The sequence below is a fragment of the Panthera tigris genome, chromosome D2, assembly GCF_018350195.1.
Source record: "Panthera tigris isolate Pti1 chromosome D2, P.tigris_Pti1_mat1.1, whole genome shotgun sequence".
Taxonomy (NCBI): Eukaryota; Metazoa; Chordata; class Mammalia; order Carnivora; family Felidae; genus Panthera; species Panthera tigris.
In genome coordinates, this window is record NC_056670.1 from 79,742,660 (window position 1) to 79,769,122 (window position 26,463).

General features: G+C 56.0%; 1 protein-coding gene across 3 annotated transcripts in view; it reads right to left on the minus strand.

The window, feature by feature from the left end:
• CTBP2 (C-terminal binding protein 2) overlaps positions 1–26,117 on the minus strand; it is a 159,181-nt gene extending 133,064 nt beyond the window's left edge. Inside the window, exons 1-2 of one of the 3 annotated variants that reach the window (XM_042961275.1) lie at positions 25,721–26,117; positions 25,192–25,406 (exon numbers count right to left, since the gene is read on the minus strand). The gene's annotated coding sequence lies outside the window, so the exon portion shown is untranslated. Of the gene's footprint in view, positions 1–12,526; positions 12,953–16,099; positions 16,480–25,191; positions 25,407–25,720 lie in introns of those variants that run through there. The other 2 variants (XM_042961277.1, XM_042961276.1) reach the window with 2 other exon arrangements.
• Between the last annotated feature and the right edge of the window lie 346 nt (positions 26,118–26,463).

A 26,463-nucleotide genomic window follows, 5' to 3' on the forward strand; every position in this document is an offset into this window, starting at 1 on the left:
CGGCAGCCCCAGACGCCCAGCTCCACCCAGCAAAGAGGTCCCAACCGATGGAGGGGAAGCACCCAACATCCTCAGGTGCCACCTATGCGTCCACAAGCGCTTAAGGGAGGGAATGAGCCAACAGCCCCAGCGAGTGGGTTCGTCCCATCTGAACCTCCGGGCTTTCCCCCCAGTATTCTCCCCAACCTGGAAGCCGAGTCAGGCACAGCCCACATGTCCCCCACCCCAGCTGAGGCCTCTCAGCCTGGCCTGCTGGTCCCCTACACCTGCCCCACCGCTAACCCCCAGGGTTTTATCCCAACCCCACTCAGGGGCCCAGGATCTTATTTGTGATTTTTAGAAACCTCAAACGCTTTCCCTTTCATAATGAAGACACACAGCAGTTAGGTCGCATCCCACAGAGGGCCTGGGGCGCCCCCAGCCAGGAGAGCCTCTCCTTGGTCCGGGTATCGCATTGTTACCGGGCGTTCACTTCCTCCTCCATGGGGGGCACCGGCACCGCTCAGCCCCCCCACCCCCACCCCAGGGCCTTCACCCAAGTCCAGTGACCTGTAAACAAGACGTCCTAGGGTTTCCTTTTTCACCTTGCAGCACCCACCCCACCCCTCGCTCCCCCTCTCCCTCCTGTCCTAGAGAACCAACAGAACACTCTCCCCACCCCCACCCCCACCCTACCCCACCCCGAATTTGCCGGACAAGGAATCCCACACGGAGGCTCAGACTCCTGTGAACACTGTTGAGAGCTGCGTTCTTTTCCCACTGTGCACATAGGACCCTCCCCACCCCATCCCCTCGACCGGTGCCATTTCTGGGGCTCCCACCCACCCCCAGGCATGAAGCCCCCAAGAGGTCCACAGGCCGGAGCCCACCCTCCAGCTCTGTTTCCTAGGCAACAGCCCGCTTTCCCTCCCGCTGACCACTGACCGAGGCAGGAAGAGTCCAGCACTCCCGGAGTTACTGCTCAAGGGCCAGGAACCACAGCTTCCCCTACTTATAAGCAGGAGGGGCCCCGAGGCACATGGGACCCCCTCTCCCACGTGCTCACAGGCACCTGTCCCGCTAAGTAAGCTGACCCCACTTTCCCTCCAGGAGAGCCTTGCAGAGCAAACGGCACAGCCCCAAAGACGCTCACCTGCGGACGGGAAACTGGCCCGTGACACCTGCTCAGGACACTCCGTGGTCAGTGGCTCTGGGTCACCTGGTATCTGGCCCCACAGGACTGGGGCACCTGTCCCGTCGGACGCGTGTTTGAAGAGTTGTGCTCCCGGTGAGGTCTATCTGCCCCCTGTCCCCCATCTGGGGGGTGGGGGAGGGGACAGGACTTGCTCGATTCTCTGGGCGTCTCTGCCTTCTGGCCCACAGGCAGAAAAAATGGCCTCAGCTGAGGGCTGCAGGGCCGGGCAGCAGCCCTCTACCTGGCTGCCTATTAGAATCATCTGGGAGCTTTCAAAATTAACCCAAGGCAGGTCCCACCCCAGAACCTCTGAGGGTGAGGCTGGGCTTGGACCTTTTTCCAAAGCTCTCAGGTGACGTCAGGTCCAGACAGGGATGAGAAAGACGGGGCTGGAGGGAGCTGGGTGGAGGGTGGGGCAGCCTCCAGGGAGGCCAGGCTGGACGGAGGGAACTCAGGCAGCCCACTCCCCACCACAACCTGCAAATCCCAGCCCACCGCCTCCCAGAGGCCTTCCCTGACCTCCCGTGGATGGGAGCCCAGTTCCCAGTGCGGGGGACTACCATGCCCGTCCCCCTGCCTGGCTCAGCTGGTCGCTCACCCTCCTCCGGTTGTGGGGTCTGCTCCTTGCAGGCAGGATCAGGCCAGGCTTGTTCAGGCCGCCATTCCCAGACCCCCCAGGGCATCGGCCACACTGCTGTGCCGCCCACCCTGCCCCTTCTAGCCCATTAGCCCTGAGATGGGGAAAGGTCCACACCCCCTTGGCGTGCCCAGAGAAGGAAGAGGCAAGAAGGAAAATGAACCCCATGAATCCCATTCTCTAGGGAATTATGGTCTCGGCACCTTCCGAGCCTCCCTACTCAGGTGTGATTTACTGGCGAAACCACCCCCTACCGAGAACTAATTTCCTGAACTCACACTGTGCACCTACCAACAGGCCAGGGGCTGAGGAACTCAGACCCCACAGCCTGTTACAAGATACCATCCAAAATGCGGACCATTAATCCCTCGAAAATAGCTTCACTGCACCGAGGACATCTAGGGACAGAAATATACAACACATTCTCCCCAAATCGTAACAGGACGTCCGTCTCACCAGTGGTGCTGCCCGGGACCTTGAAAGAGCCCAGAGCATTTCAAATGGGCTCTGGGCAGGCAAGGGGGCGGGGGCCGCATTAGAAGGGGCTAGGTCACCAAATTTTGCCCACCCAAATCTTCAGCACCGACGTCACCACCAGGATATGGGATGTTTGTTTTTTACAAGGTCTCCTGCTCACCTAAAAATCTAAATTCTTCATCTGGGTCTTCACCAACAACGCTGCCCAAATCACATTTCACCAAAGCATCGAAAGCCCCAACGATTTCAGAGAAGGGGGACAGGGAGATCAATTTGATTGAAGAAAGGTCCAGGAGGCAAAGCTCAGTTCGATCAGAATGGGCCCTGTGTCTGACAAGGGCCTACGGAGACGGGGTCCCCTTTCTGGGTGCATCTGCACTGACCAAACCCAGAGCAGGGCCTTGGGAACCCTTGCTGACTATGGTGGGCTGGCCCTCAACAGCCAGCCCCCGCGTCCCCACCGGCTCCGTGTCCCCTGCCCCCTCCGGGCAACAGCCGCTTCTCTTCAAGGATGGTGAACCGCGCACACAGTATCTAGGGTCAGACTTTATCTTTTAAATGCACAGTGTGCCCGAGCCAAAAACAAAACAAAAAGCCTTTCCAAGATGCTTTCCAAATTCCACAAACACACTGGGCTGGAAAAAATGGAGCCCTGTTTCCTCTTATTTTTAATCTAATGTTGGCTAGGTTTATAATAAAAGAGAATTACCTATTTATTTGCTTACCTTACTTGGAAAGACAATAAATTGGAAAGGCTTCATAAATCTCACAGGGAAGTCCTTTAAACATGGATTGTCAGCAGAAATCCGTAAATAACCTTCTGCCAGTCCCTAGCAATCACCCCCACCACACATTCTTTTTCCTTCCTGCTTTTGTACTAATCTTCTAGCAAACAAATCCAATCAAGCACCAAAAAACGGTTTTGTTCTTATCGAAGTAAGGCTCAGAAAATACCCAGGAGCCACCAGGCTGCGGACTAATTGGCTCGTGAGAAGAATCTGATGGCAGAGAGGGCTTCAGGGGACCGGGCAGAGGGACACCTCTGCACCCCCCAAACGCGGCCACACTGCCCTCCCTGATTTACCCAACCCAGGCTGGCTTCACAAACGGAGCCAGGGACTCGGCATTAGTTTGATCTGGAGCACACCGTCCGCAAAGCCCCGGACAGGCAGACAGACACCTTATGAAAAAACCAGGTCGTGCTCTCGTGGAGGACAGGCTGGCCCGGGTCCTCCCTAGGCTGATGTCCACGACCACGCCTGTGTTTGCCTCACGCCCTTAGAACCCCAGTGCTGGCGGAGCTGCTGGCCAAGTTCACTCATCCCTGTCCAGACCAAGGGGAAGGAAGAAAGCTCGCTCTCAGAGCGGACCAGGCCTCACCCAGGAGGCCCGTTCCCACGTTAGCTTGGCTCGCAAGGCAACTGGTGGATGGGGTTGATTCAAACGACCTTCGGCAGCTCAGAAAACAGCAGAAGAGGGACAGTCTCACACTGAGGTTTCAAGGACTGTGCTAAAAATAAGTTTAAATAAGAGGCAGGAGGAGGCTCGCGGATAATCAAATGTGCGAGACTTGAAAGAGGGGCTGTAATCAATTTACATATCAGGAAAGGAAAATTACCATAACCAGAGGGAAAATTTCCCCAGGCCACGAGGTTAAAAATAAAAAAAATTAGACGGGCGAACCACCACCCAAGTGTAAATGAAGACGCAGGTCTTCAGAAAGCACCAGGCTCTTGAAATGCCCGTCGGCCTGCAGAGCCTTGAACCTTGACTGCAAGACCGTGATTCTTGGGTGCGAGATGCACAGCCCAGGAACCCCAAAGGCACCTGCGCAGGCCGACAGACCCACCTGGTTGGTTAGCTCTGCGAAGGAGTGGGCTCTCGCCCCAAGTCCCACAGAGGGTCCCGTGAGCAGCTGTCACCAAAGAGCCGTGCCCCTCCCTGCAAGCTACTGAGCTGTCCTGAGCCCGGGAGAGGCACGTAGTGGTTATTATTACGGACGCACCAAGCACATTTATTTTTATATTCTCCCCCTTGACACATGCCTGGTACTCAATGAAAGAGCAGCGATATTATTATTTACCTACCAGACGAGACGCGTTCCTAGTATTCTTGAACGAAGGCAAAGGCCTTTCTTAACTGGCTCCCTTTGAAACAGACTATCTGACGATGTGCGCGCCTCAAGAACGTTCTCCTTACTTTCCAGCCGGGCCTGGGCAGACAACAGCAAGCTGCTCACCCCTCGGGCTCAGCAGAGTGGCTGCCTCCCCCGTTCACTTCCCTCCAAGTCAGCTAGAATTTGAGGATCCACCCACGGGAGCGGCTCCCCACCTAGAACTTGCCCTGCGGAGACAGGTGGAGCCCGCCAGGCGGGTGGGGGGACTGGAAAGGCACCCTGAGCACAGGACACGAGCAGGCCGTGGGCTGCTAGCAACCGCGGTCCTACTGCGCTCCCAGTGTGCACCACCCAGCCCCGTGAACATCCACTGGCAGCTTTTAGGGCTGTGGATGGCACACCCTTCCGGACATAAAACGCTTTTCTCTCTTACGTGGATGCATGCAACTCTTCCCGTTAAGAAGCCCCAGGCTCTGAGCAAGTTTCTTCCCCCTGGAAGGGTCACACAGGGAACCGGCGTCATGAGGCTGTCGTGGCAGCGGGTGCACCGGGGACCCTCACCGCAGCCAGGTCCCGCAGGCTCCCCAGGCCGAGAGAATTAGGGCCTTCCCGCTGGCGGTGGTGGGGACTCCTCCAAAATCCGAACCACCCGAGCGGGACTGACGGCTACACACATACGACTTTTCTGCCCAGGGACCAGGACTCCAGCTCAAACGGCCCTTGTCCTGAAGCCTTCGGGGACATGGGATGCCAACCGTTCTGCTGCTAACCCCGGGCTCCAGGCTCCTTGCCCAGGTGGAAGGCCCCCGAAGTCCTATACGCGAGCGTGTCCCAGTCTCCGTCACTCACCCCCAAGAGGCCAAGGATACTCAGACATGAGTTTCAGGCCAGGACCAAGGTCAGGTTTAGTCTGAGCTCACAGGCATCAAAGGGTTTCCTAACAGACACAAGCCGCTCGGCAGGATGAACGCTTTCACCCGCCCTAAGTGCTGGGGCCCGAGTGGGGAAGCAAAGATCCAACACTGAAGACGTTTCCAGCAGCAACCGGAAAATCAATAAATGCAGCGTTCCCCAGCTAGCAATTTACAAAATTCCCAGACTCGTTTCATAAAACTCCCCCCAACTGAACGGAAATAGGAGAATATTAAATACTACGGAGAAAGCCGGTGGATTTCGGCCCCCGTGCGGCATGACAGGGAATGCTCTCCTGCACGTCCTGTCCCGCCTCATTAAATACCCATCCTCAGAGAGACCCTATCTGGCACAGAGGGACGCTGACTGGGTGGCCCACTGCTGGCTCCAGCAGCTGCTGACCTTCCCACAGAAAAGCCCTCTGATCCCTTCCAGGCTTTCCCCAAACCACCCCTCTTGACCACAGCAAGGTGGCTGGCCAATGGGGACCTGAGTGTCACCCCACGGCCCCGTACCACCGGGACTCACAGAACACGGACCGGCCACAGCACATAGTAGGTACGCTGCCTGCTTGCTCCAAAGCTACTTCCCCTAAGGAGGAGAAAGGAGGAAACAGCCAGTGACGGGGTGGTCACTCTTCCCAATCCCTCTGGACCCGGAGCCAGCAGCCAGAGTGGGCAGAGAAGCACCTGTCCCCGGGCACCTGCCAGGAGAGGGGCAGGCAGGACACGGGGTGGAGGCGGTGGGCAGAGTTGTGTGCGTGTCCTCGGGAAGCCTGGGGACAAGGGCCTGAGAAGCCCCCAGGCCCGCACATGGGAGCCTGGCACCGCCCCCTCTGGGGAGGAGAACAGGGGCCCTTCAGGGACCCCGGGTTCCGTGGGGCGGACAAGATGCCAACTACAGAGACTGACCTTCGCTCCAGCTCGCCCAACCTGGCCCGATGCCTGAAGTCACAGACATCCCGGGGACGGCACGGGCGGTGTCACTCAAGCACGTCTCTCTGCTGGGACTGGAGTGTCCTCCTGGGCCACGTGAAACTCCCAATGTCCCAGACTGGCCTTTCTACCAACAAAAAGGGGCAATTGCATCAGTGGTGGGCGGACAGGACAACTTTCCTCGGGGAGGGAAGTTCTGCAGCCCAGGTGCTATTCACACAACCTTTTGTCAAAAGGTGCGGAACAGCAGGTGGAAAGGGCGGGCTTTCCTGTGTGTAAATGACACCTATGTAAAAATGTTAACGAGTCCCCCACGAAAGGGCAAAACAAATAATAAAAACATGACTCTCCCTGTGGGGTGAACTCAGCTCCACGGCAGCCAGAGGGGTCTCCGGCTCCCCCCGGGGGGACCACCCGTCCCCATCACTGACACCGGCAGGAAGGACCCCACCGCACACACTGGCCGGTGTCCCTGAAATTCAGCTGCGCTTCCCACAGTCTGGTCAGGGAAAACACCCTTGTCACCTTCAGCAGTTTAGTGGCCAGGAAATGAAAAATGAGACTGCCCTCAAGTACGGTTCCTTGATGGCTCCTGCCCTCACCTCCTCCCATCCCACTTAGACTCCTCACAGACCCTTCATTGAACCCCACACTCAAGCCAAGAGCAGACAAGCTCCCAGCGGCCCTTCTGTGCTCCCTGCAGGGAGACGGCCAGCGGGGCTGGGTCTCCCCTTGCCAAAGGCTGTCGCTGCCATCCTGGGGGAGCGTGGGACCTGTGTGCAAGGGGCAAGCCGGCAGCCCCGTGTCGCCCCCTGAGGCCATACCCACCTAAACAAGTCCCCAGCAGTAGGCCCCGAGACCCCAGCGGTGCCCAAACCCTACGACCGCAGGCAAAATACCATTCAGCCCTATCTTGGCAGCTGGGCTTCTCCGTGGAGGGACACAGCAGGCACATGTCCTGGAGCTCAGAGTGAAACAGACACTCGAGCTCTGGTGTAAGTGGGTGACAAGGATGACTGACCCACCACGCGGCCCGTGTACTGTACTTATCCCCCTGCCCTTCCCACCCCACCACTCCTCAGGCACCTGGTCCTGGCAGGCTAGGCACCACGCACTCCCCTAACAGCCCCCCGAGCCCACGCTGCCCACGGAGGCCACAGCCGGTCCAGTCCCCCGACGCATCACAGCCCACGCCTTAAAATGCCGCGTCCGGCAGTGGGGATCTGAACTCAGGGCTGCCCCGCACCCCTCTGGCCCTCTCTTTGCCTCTTCAGACCCAGAGTCCTTCCCACTCCCACCCTTCATTCTCTCAACAACAACAAAGAACAGTAATAATAATGCCTGCATTGAAGATCTTCCTCGAGGCATAGGTCAAGGCTTGCCATATATTGAGTCACTTAATCCTCAGAGATGCCCTGTGCACCTACCACGTCACTGCGAAGATAGTCAGGCACCACGAGGTGGGTGGCTTTCCAAGGAGCTCCCGGGGAGGGGAGCAGGCGGGTGTCCTGGGAACAGAAGTGCACATCTGGAGGCTACGAGGTTGTGCCGCCTTCGGTCACAGGAGAGCGCCGCCAATGTCTTCTGGGTTCTTCCAGCAGGTCAGCGTCCCCGACCCCTCAGCCTGGGAATGACCCACCCTCCACCCTTGGTCTCGGGAAGCACCCGGCGCCTGTTCTGGCTCTCGCACAGACACCACGGCTTTGCTGAACTTCAGGATAAACCCTCCTTGCTCTGGCTTGGAGGCTGGCACATAGTTGGAGCTCTACTTGCTGAAGAAGCAGATTCTCGTGGAACAGACGATTGTCAGAAAAAAGCAAATTCATCTCCACGTCACCGCATCAATTTCCGCAAGTCAAACCAAACGGAGTTACTTCATCACAGAACGTAAAAATTTCAAACCCTATGCGTAAAATATGACACATCTATTTTTATGTGATCTACAGAATTAGAAAGCTTTCCTAAATCTCTTAAAGGTGGGTTTCCCAGTAACGCATAACTGCTTAATTGGGAAGTGTACAAGACATAATTACACTGCCTAACGCTACGATATTGCTTATGGGAATATCTTCGTTCACGCATTCTCCTTTATTTTGTATTTAATCTCTATTAAGATGTCTACACGAAAACAGATAGGTACGCTCGTCTTCATAAACACCATAAATCATAAAGTCATTTCTTGGCCAACCCAAGTCCAAAAGCAGCCCCCAAAAAGAAGCTGCTAGGACCCAAAGGCTTTCGCTTCCTGTATTTAAGCAGAATCAGAATTCCTCTTACCATGTAGCTACGGACAGCTAGAAGTGGGCCACTGGGCCGGTAACGGTTAAGAGAATGGCTGGAATTTTTTCTCCTAGTCGATGTCTCTGCATGCAACTCAAAAGGTATCCCAGGGGCGCCTGGGTGGCGCAGTCGGTTAAGCGTCCGACTTCAGCCAGGTCACGATCTCGCGGTCCGTGAGTTCAAGCCCCGCGTCAGGCTCTGGGCTGATGGCTGGGAGCCTGGAGCCTGTTTCCGATTCTGTGTCTCCCTCGCTCTCTGCCCCTCCCCCATTCATGCTCTGTCTCTCTCTGTCCCAAAAATAAATTAAAAAAAAAAAAAAAAAAGTTGAAAAAAAAAAAAAAGGTATCCCAAACTGCCCCCAGAAAGCAGTTACCCAGAGCAGAAAGGGCAACTCCTTTCTGCTCGAGACCGCAGTGAACAACCTCAGATCAAGAAATAAAAGGAGGCCCCTTCAATCACTCCTCCAAGGACACCACGAACGCCCTCTGAGGTTCACCTTCAAACAGGATGCCAAAGGCTCCAGACTCTTCAACCGGGGTGAACTTCCCCGCGCCCCCTCCCTGCCTTCAAATGCGTACACACACCCTCAGCCTTAGAATTGGGTTGTCTGAATACACAGCCACTCTACTGGTGTTGATCCTGAGGCAGGCCAGACCTGGCCCCCCCACCCCCCACTTGTGAACTTCGAGCCCATCCACGTGGCCCCTCTGAGGCCCCTCTGCCGATTCCACATCCACAAGCAAGAAGTGTCACGCCTCCTCACGATCTCCTTTCTGGGTTGTCACTAAAAACACAGTGTTTCTATAAACAGGATAAAGGTAAGCTGCCAGGCCGGACGGACACAGAAGCTATCGGCCTCCGTGAAGCCCCGCCGATTGATAAATTCACCGATCAAGATAAAAAGGCTTTGCCACAGAATGGGTTTCCTTGCATTTCCAAAACAGAAGGTGTCGCCCCCAAATCTGTGTGTGGCAACACCATGAGGGGGATGCTGGAGGCACACGCAGGCGCCCCCGGGGGATGGTCTGTTCACCGGCACAAGGCGGACGTGCCTGGTGCCGACCTCCTCGTTCGTGCTCGCACGGGCCAGTGTGAAAATCACCAACTCCACCGAGCCCACCCCTGACGCGGGGGCACGGATTTCCAAAGGGGGCTTCCCTAAGTGGCTGATAGCGTACAATAATTTAATTTGCAAAACCGATTTCTCCCGTTGCCAGTATGCTGTGGCATGGCCCAGCCCCCCTCAGGGAACCCTGCTGACTGGTCCAAAGAGAAAGTTCAATGTCAAGTGCGTCGGAATATGGAAGCAGCTCCACTGTTCACAGGTCCGTGCGAAATTTCCCTCGTGTCCCTAGGAAAGCCTAGCGCTGTTCTAGGGGGTGGAGAATCCCTCCGAAACCATTAAAAAAAGAGAGAGAGAGAAAGGGAGAGAGAGAGAGAGACTAGGTCGGGCAGAAATCCATATTTCCGTTTTCAAATCTATTCATTCAGATCGAGGGGGAGGGGGTTATTCAAGATATTTAAAATCTTTCCATCATTTGTCGGGCCAAATGTTCAATAACTAGATTCAAATGTAGGGATGTGTGCTGGGGAGTGGTTTGTTTTTCAAGAAAGACAGTTTGTGTGCAGTTGGCAGGTTCTGGGCCGGCTGCGTTAAGAACCACCTGGAGAAGTTTGCTAAAAATACAGATGTTCTGGCCCCGCCTGGAGCTTCTCCAACCGGATGCCGGGCGGAGCTCCGGGAGACTGACTCCTGGCCAGGGGTGCCCCAGAGCCGCCCTGCTCCAGAGGCCACCCCCTCAAACCACCTGGGCACAGTCCCTCCCCGGGGACCGCGAGAATCACCCATGTGAAAACCACCAAGCCCACAGCCGGCTTCTTACTGCTACATACACGCTCGGAATGCCCGGGCTCCGCTCTCGGGGCGGGCCTGGGGGAGGGGTGGGCCGAGGGGTGCGGGGCTCGAAGGACCTCTCCGTGTTCCTGGAAATCCACCAATTCCAAAGTTCCGTTCCAGACGGATGTGGGAAAACACCTGGTGGGTAGCTTGAAAGGGGCAGAGGCAGAAGGGAAAGTAGTTCCTCGTCCTTTAACACCACACAACCCCAGGTACCGCACTGTTCCTGCTTCTCACATGCATCAGCCTCTATTTACTGTTCACGCTCCCTAGGATTTGCAAATGTGGAAATATGCCATTTTGGTCCCTGACCCCTGAGATGTCATCACATTCTAGCAGCAGATGCCTCCCAAGGGCATTTTCAAGGATCATCTTGCTTGCTCTCTTTTTTAATGTTTATTTATTTATTTTTGAGATAAAGAAAGAGACAGAGAGAGAGAAAAAACACAAGCTGGGAAGGGACGAGAGAGAGAGAGAGAGAGAGAGAGAGAGAGAGAGAGAATCTGAAGCAGGCTCTAGGCTCCAAGCTGTCAGCTCAGAGCCCAACACGGGGCTCGAACCCACAAATCTTGAGATCATGCCTCGAGCTGAAGTCAGATGCTTAACCTACTGAGCCACCCAGGTGCCCCATCAAGGATCATCTTGCTTTCCAAGTGCGATTTTTTTAATAGCGTGAATTGAACCCAAAGAAACTGCTAGTCCATAAAATGACCAGCCCACCCTGAAGGCAACAAACTGTGTCTTCGACAGACCCTGGAAGGACATCATCCCAAACAGCGTCTCAGGCCCCCCCTCGTCACTTCACACTCACGGGACCCTCCCCGTCGAGCCCGTAGCCCAGCATGAAGTTCAGAGCAGCAACCCCGCCTAGGGAAGACATGTCCACACCCACAGCGTGCCTGGCTCTAGTGGGCACCCAGTCAGTCCCCATTGAGCGAATGAATGAATGCCCTGGGAGGAGACGAGCAAGAACCATCCTAATTCCAGGGGGATGGCTGGGAACACAGGCAGCCAACTGGCCACCCAGCTGGACCTGGGCCCGTCCCCAGAGCGGCTACTGACCAAGTGTCCACCACGTGCAGGAAAGGCAAACCCAACAAGCCATTCTCGGGGAGAGACGCCAGCCCTTCCACTGCCCGCTCAGGACCTGGAGCTCAGATGGGAGCATGCGAAGAGAAATGCCTGCGGGGAAGGGAAGGGTGAAGTGCTAGTAACTTCTTCTACACAGACTCCCCCGGGGAATGTGGCCAGGCAAGTCACTGGCGCGGTGCTGTTAACTCAGCAGAGAGGGTGCAGAGCGTTCAGTGGTGATGAACTGAAACAATGGGCGGCCTGTCCTCTCCAGTGGGCCTCACCCGTCCAGGGCGGCTGGAGCAGGTGGCCCCCGTGTGGCCCGTCCTCAGGCAGAGGTAGGCAGCACGCAACCACTACTCTTTTCTCCTTCTCTGGTAAGAGAAATTAGCTCTTACGTAGAAAGCAAGTGTTTCCCGGGGCATTTCCCAGAGTGACTGCATCCAGAATAACACTCAGGTCTAAAGACAATCTGGTTTTGGGGTCATCCCTTTGGCCCCGGGAACCCACAGATGGGCTGCTCCCTAACCTGACCAGCCGCCACCCACCCTCCCCTGCTCTGTGCACTGCGTACTCCCTAGATTTCCCGACGGTGCCAGGATTCGGATCTCCCACCCTCGAACACTATTCACTCCAATTTCACCTGGTCCCGTCACCAGCCTCCCTAACATTCATCCGTCCTTTTTGTGCAAAGGGTAAAAAACCTCCCGTTCACACCGGGCCCATTCCCTTAGGACTCGGCTCACCACGTGGGACGAACAGGCCCCATCCCTCGCCCTGCATGCCCAAAGCAACCAAGGCCCAGGGAGACTTCTCTTCCTGTCCCCCAACACCCAAGGGGAACCCCTCTTTCCACTGCCGAGGTCAAGATTCTCTGATCTCCATGCAGATGGTGTGAGGGACACACAAGGAAACCTGTTCCAATGCGGACATGCCTGCTGGGAGCAAAAGTAGCTGATCTGTCTACTTATTTTGTATAAATGCCTACAATGTGTCAGGCCTGTTCTAAGCACTTTGTAATTCTTACCCGAATTTTAGATTCAGAAATGGAAGCCCTCTCCAAGGCCTCGGTAAATCCCAAATGCAGTCCAGCAACTTTTCCAACTTCCTTTGCCACACTTTTCTCGAACAGTCTGTCCGGTCCGATGCCTCTTCTCCATCTGTGAGCAGGAATCTATCTGGTTGCCTCTCGCAAGGTCTGTGAGGCCAAGGGCGGCCTTCCTTGGGCCCCTTGTCAGTCTGGGAAGGAAGACATTTACAGTCTCTCCGTGGGACCTCTCCTCTCCCTCGCCAAAGGCAACACACAGAGAACACAGGTCACCCAGTGCTCCAAAGTGAGCTGCTGGGATGGCCCAGGGCAAAGCTTTTGGATCCGACCCTGGAGCCGCGCCCAATAATCACCAGGATGTGAAACTCCCAGCCATGGGGAAGGGCCAAAAAGTGGTCCCTGCACTGGCCCCACCCCTTTCCCCACTAACCCAGAGGAGGCTAGTCACCGCCCGCCCACCCACCGCCCCCCCCCCTCGCCCGCCTGCACACCCCCGGCCCCACATGATGAAAGGAATTACAAAAACCAAAACAAAACCCAACTTTTTAATCTCCCTTGGGGAGAAACATTTTCAAGAACTAGAGTTATACTTGCAAAGTGCGTTTCAAGTGGTTTTGCTGAGCTGGGGTAGGAGTTGCGGGGGACCTCGAAGATCTCAGGCCTGTGCGACACACACACTAAGAACATGACCCAAACAAGGGCCAGTCACAAGCCTCTCCCTCCGTGCCCCCGGGACACAGGGGCCTCAAATAAGGCAAAGCTCACAATTATCACAAAGAAAACTCACATCCTGTGGAACTGCTTTCTCTGCCCACCACTTGGAGCACATCTGGCCAGTTTAGGAAGGGAAAAAAAAATTACCCACGGTTCAAAGTCCTCCTTAAATACTCAGGAAGACATCATTACAGATAGAATTCCAACTTTAACTCTGAAATCTCCTGGCTTTTGTCAGTTGAAGCCACATTCTTAATCCCAGGCTTAGTGGAGAAATGAGAAGAAAGGATGTGTGTTTAAAAAAAATAAAAATCCGCAGCCCTGACTGAGGAGCAATGAGCATCTTGGAGGAACAGAACAATAAACAGAAGTCTGCGAAGAGGCCAAGGCAGAGAAAAATCGGGTCTCAGAAACTCGGGGTGTGCTCACCAGGGCACCAATACGGGCAGGCGGGGGGGGGGGGGCACTCATCAGATCGCCCTCGTGTCCTGCTGGAGGGGCCTTTCTGCAGAGCCAGGGATCCCTGGCAGAACAGGACAGGGGACACAGACCTTCTACACCACAGATCCAAAGGCCGGTTCTGAGGCCACCTGCGACCCCCGGCTCCCATCAAAAACCTTGCAAGCAAAGGCTGACAAATCCGAGGGCCGTCCCCGCGTGTCTGCGCACAGATGCCTTAAGACCCAGCCCCTTCCACTCTCCAGGCAGCGTGGGCCGGGAGGAAGCTTCTCTCTTCTCCTGCCCCACAGGAGCCTACCACACACCAGTCTTCTGCAGGCAGGGGAGCACGATGGAGATCTGCAGTTTGCAAACCGCACCGGGGACTTCAGAGAGAAATACAGACCATTACCTAAGCTGGAGCTGAGCCAGCACACCGGGGCTCACCCCTCTCCCCTTCCCCCGTCCCTCAGCCATCCAAAGGCCGAATGAGCGGGGGTGTATGTACGCCGAGCCCCCCGACCACCCGCACGCCCCACTGCGGCCTTGGGGCACCAGCAAAGACATCAGGGAACTCCCAAGCACACACGTGTTCACGAAAGGAACAGCAGCACTGCAGGGCAGGAAGGGAATCTTGTAAGTAAAGGAAAGCCTGTTTTTCAGGAAAATCTCCACCTCGTGGGGACCTTTCCCTAAAGGAAGCCAAGGTCAGGGCTCTCGCGTCACCTGCTCTGGGTGCCTTTCAGGTGAGTTAATCACCCAAGCAGGCTCCTCTCCAGATCTCGGGACACACCCAGCCTTGTGCCTTTCCCTTTCAATTCTCTGATCGACTCTCTGAAAAGAAAGCTGCTCCTTTTGTTCAGGAGGATGAATTCAAATTCCTTTCTAAGGCCAACACAAACGCAGGGCAGCAACCCAAAGGAGGTTTACCCAGCAGAATCAAGTTTCTGGCCGGTTTTTACAGGAATGGTGCAAACAGCCCATTCCAATTAGGTGAAATCCTCCCCACATTCCCGGTCTCTTTTCCCAGATTCCCCCGTGTCGAACATAGGAATCAACTCCTATTGTAAGGAGTGCATAATGAATCGTGGTGAAGAGAGCAGCAGCCAGAGTGAGGGAAGGGGGCATCCCACCCACCTCCAGCCCCTCCCTTAGAAAGGGGCACACACCAGGAAGAAGGGGGGCCGGTCTTAAAAAAAAAAAAAACTAAGATCACTACCCTCGACCACAAACTTGGAAATTTGAGTCTGATAAAGTGATACCTGGCCACCAAATCCAATTTTACCACACACACACACACACACACACACACACACACACACACAAACACAAAAACCCTGAGCACTGTGAAAGCTACCCACATAATCCCTGTGTGTGTGTGTGTGTGTGTGTGTGTGTGTTGGAGGGGGAGAGGGTGGTTACATCAGACACTCACATGGAAGCAAAGGGGAAAATGAGGTCAAGAGCACAGAAGGGGTCTAATTTGGCTAGCGTGGCAAAGCCATCCCCAACTGTACCCGAATCCCAATCAAAACCTTAAAGTCTCATGGGAACTAACTAAACTTCCGGTTGCCTTAGTTACTTAACCTTCCCAACCCTCTGTTTCTTCACTGGTAAGACGACCACCATCACCGCTACCTCGAAGAGGGTATGAGGGTAACTGAAAGAACGTGGCTAGAGCAACAGAACTGTGCCTGGCTCTTGAGGTCCTTCCGCAGGTCTGTCCTCCGCCTGGGCAGAGTCTGTGATCCAGAGGGACGGACCTCTCCCCTTGCATCCGACGGGAGCCCCTGTCTGCTGGGGCCTGCCCGAGGCTTCTCAACAGGAGCCCCTGTCTGCTGGGGCCTGCCCGAGGCTTCTCAACAGGAGCCATGCTGTTCATTAACCCAGAGGAGTGTAGGGAATTTAAAACAGGCCTGGTCCAGGAAACCATCTAGAAATTCCTCCTTGGCATTAGATCGTGAGATCCTAACAAAAGATCAGTGATCAAAGACGGAAATGCAAACAACCCAGATTTTCCATAGCCCCATGTGATCTGGAAGTCAACCCTGGAGAAAGAGGATGGTTTCTGAGAAGCCATTTGAATCCCGGGGAGAACATGCCACATTTTGGGGGTAAGCCTGGAATGTTCACCTCCCCTCTGCTCTCAGGGTGACCCGTGAGGCTCAAACGGTAGGAAGGGTTCCTCCTCTGCCAGGGAATCCGGCTCGAACCCCACTGCCAACGGACTGGTTCAAATCCCAGCTCTGCTACTTGGGGTAGGGGGGGATGGGCAAATCACCCCAGCGCTTCCTGGGCCACCACCCGACCTCGCCGTGAAAACCAAGTGCAACATAGACCAAGGGAGGGGCTGGCAAAGATACTAAGTAATTGCTCAAAAAATGGTAGTTATTCTGTTACCTTAACCAAAGCACGAGTACTACTTAAAAGGCCTGGGTGGATCTGAGAATCAAATGAAGCCCGCAACGACAGCGAGAGAAAAACACACAGAAATTCCTCCGCCAAGGAGAAGACGGGCGCAAGGCGGCAAAGCCCCCGATGGTCCCCGCTCTGCGCTCGCCGGCCCGCCAGGCCGCCCGCGTTGGGGAAGAGCCGCGGGGACTGAATCGGCGTGAGGTCGCCGGTTCTGGAGGTGGACGGTGAGGAAGGCCCGGGGAGCCCTCGCAGCTTCCAGGCGCACCCACGACCGCGCCGTCGCTAGCCCGAGAACACCCAGGCTGTGGACGGGGGCAAGGGAAGCGGCGGCCCCCGCACCGCCCTGGGGACGGGAGGCCGAGCCGGCCACGTCGTGAGGATGCGGCCGTTTACCGTCTGCTCCATCCGCGATCACTGGGGGGTGGGGTGGCTCCGGCACGGGGTCCGGCGAGGTTTCTGGTTCAGCTCCGGGCCTCGGGCGCGGGTTCGGGGCCCCCCTCCGGGTCCCGCGGGGTCTCGAGGCTCTCTCGCCGTCCAGCCCCGGGACCTGGAGGGGCGCGGCCAACCCGGCGGGTGTGCCGGACCCCCGCCGCCCGGGGTCGAGCCCCGCACAATGGCCGGGGAGCTGGGGGGAGGAAGGAGGAAGTGGGCACCCGGGGGGGGGGGGGGGGGGGGCGGGGCAGGGGCCATTTCTAGCACCTCTGGATCACTTCCCCCAAGCGGGAAACGGCTGCCATTTACAAGTGAAAAGACCAGCGCCTGGGGAGGGGTGCTTCCGGCGGCGTCAAGGTGGGGGGGCGGGGAGAGGACAGGTATGCGAGCCCCCCGAGGGGGAGGGGAGGGACCGACGCGTAGGCGGGCCGGCGGGGGGCGGAGCCTCAGGTGCCCCCCGCCGGGAGTCCGCAGGCCCGCGGGCCCCAGGTCTGGAGGTCCTGGCACCCCGGACCCGCAGACGCCGGCAGGACAGGGCACCCCGGCCGTCCGCGCGCCCGCGGGGAGGCGCGGCCAGGCCCCGCCCCCTCCAGGTAGAGCGCGGCCAGGTTCGGCGGCCGGCCTTGGCCGGGGCCCCCCTTCGCCCTCCCGGCCTCCGAAGGTCAAGCAGGAGACCGGAAGTCGCCCGGCGGTCAGTCTGAACGGATCGTCGGGGTTCCCGGGGCCCCCAAACCCGCGCGCTACGGCGAGAGACCGACGCCGGCCTCTTTACGAGTTGGGGGAGGCGAGTCACTGTTCCTTCGTCGCGTAAAATAGGAATGGTTCTGTTTACCTAGCCCGCAGGAGCGTCGTGAAGATTAATGACTGTGAAATGTTTTTAAGATCAAAAACATTCTGAGATTTTACTTGTAGGCACTTATATGTGCATATTGATATCTGTGCAGCAAAACGCACTTTATTCATCGCCCTCCTGGAGTGACTTCTAGCCCATAACCAGAAAGCGCTGAGAAAGAGAAGGTACGTCCCTGAGTGCTCCTGGAGAGACACGTCCTTCCCACTTGGCATCCACGCTGGGCCTCCCGCTCCATCCAGTCCCTGATGGGCGGATGGCGCAATCGACCAGCGGTGCAGACCACAGTTCCACGTCTGGAGAAGGCACAGAAGAAAACTTGACCAATATTTGTCACCCCCACCGGGAAGAAAATGCAGCATCCCTCCCCAAGCCCACCCAGTTCACTAGGGCAAGTACCCCCCCAGGTGAAGGCTGCCCTCCTGGTCTCCGGTGCTTGGAAAGCTTTGCCCCACCTATCCCCAAAACTGCACGCAGTGGTCAGCCAAGCTCGGCCCATGCAGCCCGCGGGGCCTGGCAGCTCCTGCGGCAAGGCTTCCCTAGCATCACCAGGACTCCAACCCTCCCAGCAAAGCAAGCCCATGTGAACAAGGGAGGCTGTCCTCCCCACCCCCCACCCCCACCGTGCAGAACACTCCCAGTCCCCTCAACCATTCCAGGCCAGGGTGTTAAGAACCACCCCCCCCAAAACCCTCCCTGCTGGCTCACTTGGCTCTCCACCATCCAAATGAGCATGTGGGCACTACCCCTACCCCGCCCCCAAGGCCCACCTGAACGCACACTGACTGTGATTGAACTGTGTCTGTGCTTCTAGGCCTCCCCCACTAAAGCCATCCATCAGCAAAAGAATAAAGTCCCAGGCAGAGATCATTCAACAGGAAAGGTGCACAAACCCTTTCCTGGCCTCCCGCCCCCTGCAGCCAAGGAACTTCACTGGCTCTTCCTCCCTCCCCCCCCCCCCCCAATCCTGGGGCAGGTACAATACTACCACTTCCAGGTTGATTTGGGTCATCAACACCAATCAACTGGCTGTTTGCTAGGCCTTAACAATTAGGTAGGCTTTTTAAATTGCCACACTTGGTGGGGGGAAATCCCACTAGGCCAGAGGAGTTGACCTCTGTGGTCTCGGTCTAGCGTTCCTTCCAAAGAAACTTCCTGGGCTTCCTTGACTCCATAATGAAGTTTTTGTTTGTCCTGGGCTCGGACAGATTGCTGGAGGCCAGACTTCAGGCACGGCTGGAGCACAGCAGCGAGTTTACAACCCCTTGGCTAGCCCCCAAGCTGCAGGAAGACCCACTGGCCCGCCATCTATGTTCCACGTCTGGTAAAAAGTCCCTTCCAAGTCCCTGCCACAACATAAGCTGGGATGAGGGACAGAAATATTGCCACCATCTCCAATCAATCTTCAGGCCAGTAACAGTTGTCTTTCAAGTCATAAGTAAGGATTTGTGTTACTGCAAAAAGCCTATTTCTGCTGATCAATAGATCACTTTTGAAGGGAGTTAAAGCAACAACATGAAGGGGGGTGTGTGTGTGTGTGTTTGGGTTTTTTGTTTGTTTTTGCATTTTACAAATGGGGAAGATTTTAAGAACTACAAGGATGAAAAGCACTGCCCTCCCCCACCTCCACTCCCCACCCCCAGACTTCTCTGGACCTCCAGAAAACCACCACCAAAGACCTGCCCACCAAGTTCAGACAACAGCAGCTAGTGAGGATTAACGTCCTCTAAACACCAACGGGAGAAATAATGGCTCTGTTACTATCTAGGATAGAAGTCACAGTTCTCCATAAAGTCAAAAGCCATCACTTGCCCCATGAATAAGGACCCAACCGTTGTATCAGAATTTTGGTGAACATGAAGCCAACTTGAGGCAACCATCTGTTAAATTCAGTTACCGAAACAGTTCAGGTAGATCATCTGTCAACCATTCACTCAAGGAGGGACAGGCTAAGATACACATGGGAAGGTCAGCTGGCCCCTAATTTCCAACCAAGTATATACCTTGATTAAAATCAGAATCAGCCCCCAGTGGTGGTCAATGTCTACACCGATTCCCCGTGGGGGAGGGGACACAGAGAAAGGGCACAGGATAATGCCTGCCATTTCAACTACAGATTTGGCTCCCTTCTGCAACCCCAGCTCCCGCATGGAAGCAGGAGACCTTTGTGAAAGGGGAGGGAAGATACAATACAGAGGGGCGTTCTCAGAAACGGCAGCAGCTGTACAGGCAAACACACAGACCCAACACTCACTCACTTTAGCTGTACTTTCCAAACACTACAAATAGCGTAAAAACGACTTCAGCGCGAGGAGTAATAAAAAAATAAACACAACAGCTTCCTGCCACTTACAATGTCTCAATTTCTGGTTAAGGGGTGAAAAGGATGCCTCAAAAATTGCGCTCAAGGGAGAAAAAGTTTGTTTTTCCACACTCTGCTTTGAAGAACGCTTCTATCTGCTTTTACAATCTTGACACACACACACACAAAGATCACTGAGAAGAGAGCACAAAGTTCCCTAGCAGTCCAGAAAAGACCGTCTTCTAAGAAAGCTCCGCAAAGGGAGTAAACCAGCGGCCCAGATTTCCATGCCAGGCAAAGACAGATGACTGTGCCTCTCTGGTTCCCATCCTGCTGGCCGCTCCTGAAGTTTCTGTATTCTCGGGCAGTTGGAAGAATGAAGGCCCAAAGTGCCCCTTGGCTTCCATGGTCAACATTCCACACGAACAATGGCCTAGCTCTCTCCCTATTGTACATTCTGTATTCATTTGTGAATCCCCCCCCCCTTTTTTTTGCACAATGTGCAAAGTCCTTCTTTTCACTGGGGAAGTCCTGAATGCCCAAGTGCAGCCATAAACTCGGGCTTTAAACATCAATAATGATAGCTAAAAGCAAACTACAGATTCTGCCCAAACATTAATTTGTGAGTATCATTCGAGTCACATTGATGGCTTCTGGACACCATCCATTAAATCATGATCAAAAGAAACCACTGAACACCTTGAACATGGTTCTGAAGGTTTTAGCAATTATTAAGTATAATTTTCCAAATCCAGAGATAGGATTTAAAACACACACACGCGCACACACACACACACACACACACACACACAACCCTTTCATTCGTCTTTGATATATATTCCATCAAACACAGACTTGAAAAAAAAAAATTAACTTCCAAAGATTGTACGTGGGGAGAAGCCTTGCTTGCACCCTCCGTCCGTTCCCGGGGTGCTGTGGCTTTAACTTCAGCGGTGTGAATTAGGACATGCTCACCAGCTGTAAGGGAGAAAACTGATATCTGCCCAGGCAGCACAGCCTCGGAGCGTATCCATTCCAGCATTTCCATGTGCCTACTAGAAGTCATCATAGTCCACAGGAGCATGCCTCAGCGTCACAGGAAGATCTTGAAGGAGTAAGGCCCCCCGATTTCACTACAAGGTGTCACTTCTGTTAAACACTCGTACTGCTCTTCCAAGGGTCAAACTGCACTCCCACGTTTCAATTACTACAGAAATGGGTTCCAGCCTCTGTAATGGAACGATCAGCCAGACAGTGGAAACAGCGCCTGGGTCGTGCCCTGCCCGACAGACACATTTCCTTTTCTGATCATGTATTTTATGAATATATATACCTGTATCTATCATTTGTGGCCTGTACCAGGGACTTGGGACACTTAGCCCACTGCTTGTCACTGACACAAAGATTATTCAGAGGGACCCAGGCGGCACTCACATACATTATGACGACAGTCCTTCTATACTGAAATGACAGTGGCAAAAAAATGACAACTGGGGTGGCCATTCCACCGTTGCTATAAACTCTTTAACTTTTTTCCATTTAGGGAAAAGCATTAAATGCAAAGGGGGGTGATTCGCGACGGAAAAGGACTGTGAGCAAATGGCATTCGGGGGCTGGATCTCAAGGAGGGGCTGTTCCCGAGATGCAGGCTCTTTTTGTTTTTAATCAGTGAGTCTCAAGGATTTCAAATGGTGTGAGCCATGCGGAGCTCCCTTTGCTTTAGTATTTAAACAGTTCGCAACAATATCCTTTTCCAACCCAGAGCACTGCTTGTTCGGTACCTATTTTCTTTACTCATCATTTAGTGACCTTGTAGCTGGCTACTCAGGACACTGAAAGAGTTGCAGGTTGATTTTGTAGTTTTGTTTGTTGTGGTGGTGGCTGTTGGTTTCATCTCTCTTCAAAACACTTTTCAGACTTAAAAATACAGTTTCTTTTCAGAGTTTGAAAAGTCAAGAGTAAAGTTATTGATTATTCCCTGAAAGGGCAACTGATTGGCTGGTTAATAATTATACAGATAGCCAAGTTTTCCTGTTTCATCTTGTGTACACGACCAGATTAACAATGCCAAGGAAAGCAAACTCTGCAGGGACAGGAACAGGTGTGCCCTGAGTCTTAAAAGGCCAAAATATCTCACAAAGTATGTCACTGGTGTATTTTTACAACGAGCGCAGTGTTTTTAAGCAGCCGGACTTTTTAACTTTCTCAACCTGAAGAAGACACTTGGCAAATATTTCTTCCTTGAGTTGATGACTAAGTCCCAGACATAAGTTGCAACTTGTGCCTAGCAAAGAAATACATTTTAGGGACAAAGAGGTATTTTTAAAAATCACCGTTGAGAAAAGGTAATTCACCCTGCCCCTCCCCCAGGAAAACACCCATTCAAGGGCCAATTTCAAAAGATCCCAAGTGAAGTCGTAAATAACACAGGGCTTGGAGCTCAACTACACAGCCACCCACCCTCCACTCAGCCTTATTAAGGTACACTTAGAAACGAGGGAGACCACGTACTCCCCCTTAGCTGTATCTTCCCAAACAGGAAACGGGATTAAACAAAAAAACACCTTGTCAGGTTCAAAACAAGCTCCAAGGCCAAGATTTTAAAATTCCCTCTAATAACTGCTTTCTACAGGGACAAACTGGGGTCCCCTACCCCGGGGGCACAGAAAACCAATCAGTGCCATAAATTCCCTTTGCCTTCAACCCTCACTCCCTCGTACTGGGGGCAGAGTGGGGGGAGGGGGTGACCCGACATCAACACTTACACTAAACCCCTCAACGCTCTACAGAAATATGCTGGCTTATTTCCTTTGTTTGGTCCTGTTATACTTGATCAAGTGTGAACGATTAAACTGGCTTCATTAAAGGCAAGTGCATTCACGGCTAACATACAACTTCAATGGCAACTGTAAGCATATTTTGCAAGAAAGAGGGCCTGCTTTTTTGCCTGAAACCTACCACCTCATTAACTTTTCTTTTGGGGGCAATAAAAAGGGCACCAGGGTTTTCTGTTGTTGTTGTTGTTTGTTTTTTGTTGTTGTTGTTGTTGTTTTACAGGAGAGTGTCACAGCAGTTCAGGAATCTGATGGCAGACAAAAGGATTTTTGGTGTTTCAACTCTAGGACATAGTCCCCCGTTACTTTAAAAAAAAAAAAAAAAAGAAAGAAAAAAATGTTTCCATATTAAAGCCGCTCTGACTTAAAGTGTTTAATTAGCATTTTGAATATCACTTTATAATTGCTGTAAGAAGTACTCTTTGAAATCAAATGATTATAGAAACGAGATCCTTTCAAGTACCATTACTTCAAAATGTAAAGGATTTATTTAAAAAAATTTTTTCAAAACAGGAATTCTCCGAAGTACACGAAAACTAACTAGTTCTACTTTGGGAGCCCTAGAGGCAGAAAGAACAGCAGTCTTAGGTACTGAACACGAGGTAATTTTTAAACTTGTCTTTGAACCCAGGCACTTAGTAGAGAATCTTCTTTGAAAGAGTAGTAAGAGTTTAATATATTTCGCCAAAGTCGGGAGGCAGAATCACTTTGTAAACTAACCAAAATATACGTCCCCTCCAAATTATCCATGTCAGATAAAAATATACCAGTCTCTAGAATATCCAACAGAATTGCAAATAAGGCACTTAGCATTTTAAATTCCCAATGCATATTTATAGAATACAATTCTCTTGTCTACCCTTCAAGCCACTCACATCTGACTCTCTAAGAACTTAACCTGATCTCCAATCTTTAAAGAAAAAAGGTGGGAAAAAATCCAGAAAGATCTGTTTACCCTGGAGAGGGCAAGTGAGCCCGGCATGACGACGTAGGCCACTGCCAGCAGCCTCCACCCCAAGGACGCAGAGCGAGCGGGGATTTCTACGAAAAATTCCTCCTTTCCCCTGCAAAATACTAAACATGGGGACCCCTGGAGCCAACTGCCGCTTGGGGCTGCCTCCGGAAAAAGTACTCGGGGTCGGGAGAGGGGGGGGGCCCCCCCACACACTCGCGCGCACACGCACACTCCGTGTCCGTGACCATCCGCCGCGGCCGAGCCACCGGAGGGTGTGTGTGCGCGCGTGTGCGTCTCGCCGCGGCCGGCGGTGACCGAGCCGAGCTCCGGGGCCCGCGGCCTCCGAGCACCAGGACGCTGCGTGGGCTGCGGGCAACCAGCTACGCCACCCGGCCTCCCGCTGGAGAGAGGCCCAGGCGCGCCCCGGCTCCTGCGCGCCTCTGCCCAACTTGCCCCGGAGCGCTGGGCAGAGCGGGAGGGAGAGAAAGAAAGGCGCTTCCCCTCGGCCGCGCGGGTCAGTCCTGCGCCGCCGAGGACGAGGAGGAAGAGGCGACCGCGGCGGCCCGGCAGTCGCTGCGCAGCACCCGGTCCCCGCCGCCCGGGGCGCGCCCTCGCCAGCCCCTCCTGCGAAACTTTTTCCTTTTGGTTCGCCCCACCCGAAAAGTGCAGCCCGGGAGGGGGAGGCGGGCGGACCGGGCTCGCAGCAGGCGGCGGCGGCGACGGCGGCGGGCGAGGAGGAAGTGGTGCCCGCGGGAGCGCGGACGGGCAGAGGAAATGCCCGGCCCGCTCGGCCCCCGCCCGCGCCCGCCGCCCGGCCAGCCCCGAGCCCCCGCCCCGCTGCGACTTTGGCGGGCCGAGCCCGGCGCGGCAGTGGTGGCGGCGGCGGCGGCGGCGGCAGATGTGGCCCGGCTGCCCGGAGGAGCCAACAATGCGGGGCCGGCAAAACAAAAGGGTTCCACTTCGCCTCCTTTCCCTTCTTTCACTTGCGCTCCCGGGGCGCCGCGCGGGATCCCCGGCCAGCAGGGGCCGCTCCCCTGGGGGCCCCGAGCCGCGCGCGCCCCGGTTTCCCCGCGGACCCCCGCTCTACCGCCCGCCCCCGCCCCGCAAAGCGTAAGGCCCCGCGCGCTCGGACTCCCGGTCCCGGGGGATCCGGCCGTATTGTCCCCGCGGCGCGCCGCGCGCTCGGCCTGGGTCGCGGGCGGCCCCCGCGCGCGCACCCACCGGCCTCGGGGAGCAGGAGCCGGGGGCGCCTAGGAAACCGTCGCCGAGACGCCGCCGCCGCCGCCGCCGCCGCCGCCGCCGCTGCCCTCCGGACGCCGCCGCGCTCGGGATTTCTTTTTTCTTTTTTTTTTTTTTTTTTCCAATCCTGATGGGAAGGAAGGTGACCGCCTACTTCGCATTCATCAACTCTCATCACAACAACAAAAATCCTGGCGCAAACGGCAGCCGGCGGGCGCGATCGGCGGCGGGGGGCGGCAGGCAGCGACCTCCAGGCCGGCTCCCACCCCCGGGCGCCGAGCGGGGACACGGGGGCGCAGACCAAAGATGTCCTCGGATGCCGGCTCCGTGTCCTTCGCCCTCCTCCTCCTCCTCCCCCCCACCCCCCAGTGGCGCAGTGAGGCGCGGGCGCGGCGCCCCCAGCCCGCGGCCGCAGGTGAGGCGGGGGCGGCAGCGGTCCCAGCCCTCCCCCGGGGCCCCGCTTACCTCGTCCCGGGCCGCCGGCGTCCACGGCGAAGGGCGCCCACCCGGGAGGCGGCGGCGGCGGCGGCGGCGGCGGCGGCTCCCGCCCCTCCCACCCCACCCGGCGGCGGTGGCGGTGGCGGCGGCTGTGCGGCCCCCCCCTCAGCGCGGCATGGCTCCCGGCTCGGTCCCTCGCTCCTCGGGCCGCCGCCGGCTTCTCTGGGCCGCTCCCGGGCCACCTTAAAATGACACACGCACACAGGGACACACACACAAAAACTTAATCTCTCCAGCTCCCCGCCCCTCCCCCTCCCGCCCTTCCCTCCCCTCCCTTCCCTGTCTCTCCCCTCCCCTCCCCACCCTACCCCTCCCCTTCCCTTCCTCCTCCTCCCCTCGCCGCCGAGCCTCTTCCTACTTCCCCACCCACCCCACCCCCTTCCTCCGCCCACCCGGCTCCCGAGCCTCCCCACCCCAGTCCCAGCCCCGCGCCCGCTCGCCGGGAGGGGGCTGCGCTGGGGGTCCCCGGCCCGCGCTCGCCCCGCGCCGCGCTCACCCCCAAGAGGATGCTAATTCCAACTTGGATCGGGGGAGGGAGCGTCCTGGATGCCGAGCGCCTCCCGGCTATTTGCTCTTCTTTATTTGTTTTCTCCTCCCGGGAAGGAGGAGGAAAACGGAGAGAAAGGGAAAGGGAAAGAAGCGGCGCCGGCCGCGTCTCCCGGTGCCCGCCGGCTGCGCAGGAGCGAGGCGGGAGGCGAGGTGAGGGTCGCCGCTCGCTCACTCCTCGCTCCTTTTTTTTTTTTCTTTTCTTTTTTTTTTTTTTTTTTTTTTTTTTTTTGGGCAAAGGCGGGGTCTCTCTTTGCAAACCAATGACACAACCCCACATGGGCCGGCCTCGCCCCCTACAGATACTCCTCACTACAAATCGGCTCTCTCGGGGGATTAGTGGCTCCGCGAAAGTGCACACAGGCGCGGCGGGAGGGCGAGGGGGCCGGGCGCGGCGGGCACTCCCCGGCCCGGCCCCGCCCGGGAGGCCCTGGCGAAGCCCTGGGGCCTCGGCGGCGGGGGCGGGGGTCCCGCCGCTGCGGCCGGGAGTCCGGCCCTCCCCTCTGCTCTCCTTCCTCCTCCGCCCCTTCCACGTGGGGCCCCGGGCGGCCGGCCACGTGGGGGGACGCGAGCCCAGGCCGGCCTGGGCGCAGCGCCCCGGGGTGGCCCTGGCCCCATCGGGTCCCCGCCTGGCCCGCGGCGCCGACCTGCCCCCTTCCCGGCCCCGCGGCTCCAACTTCCTCCTGGGCCCCG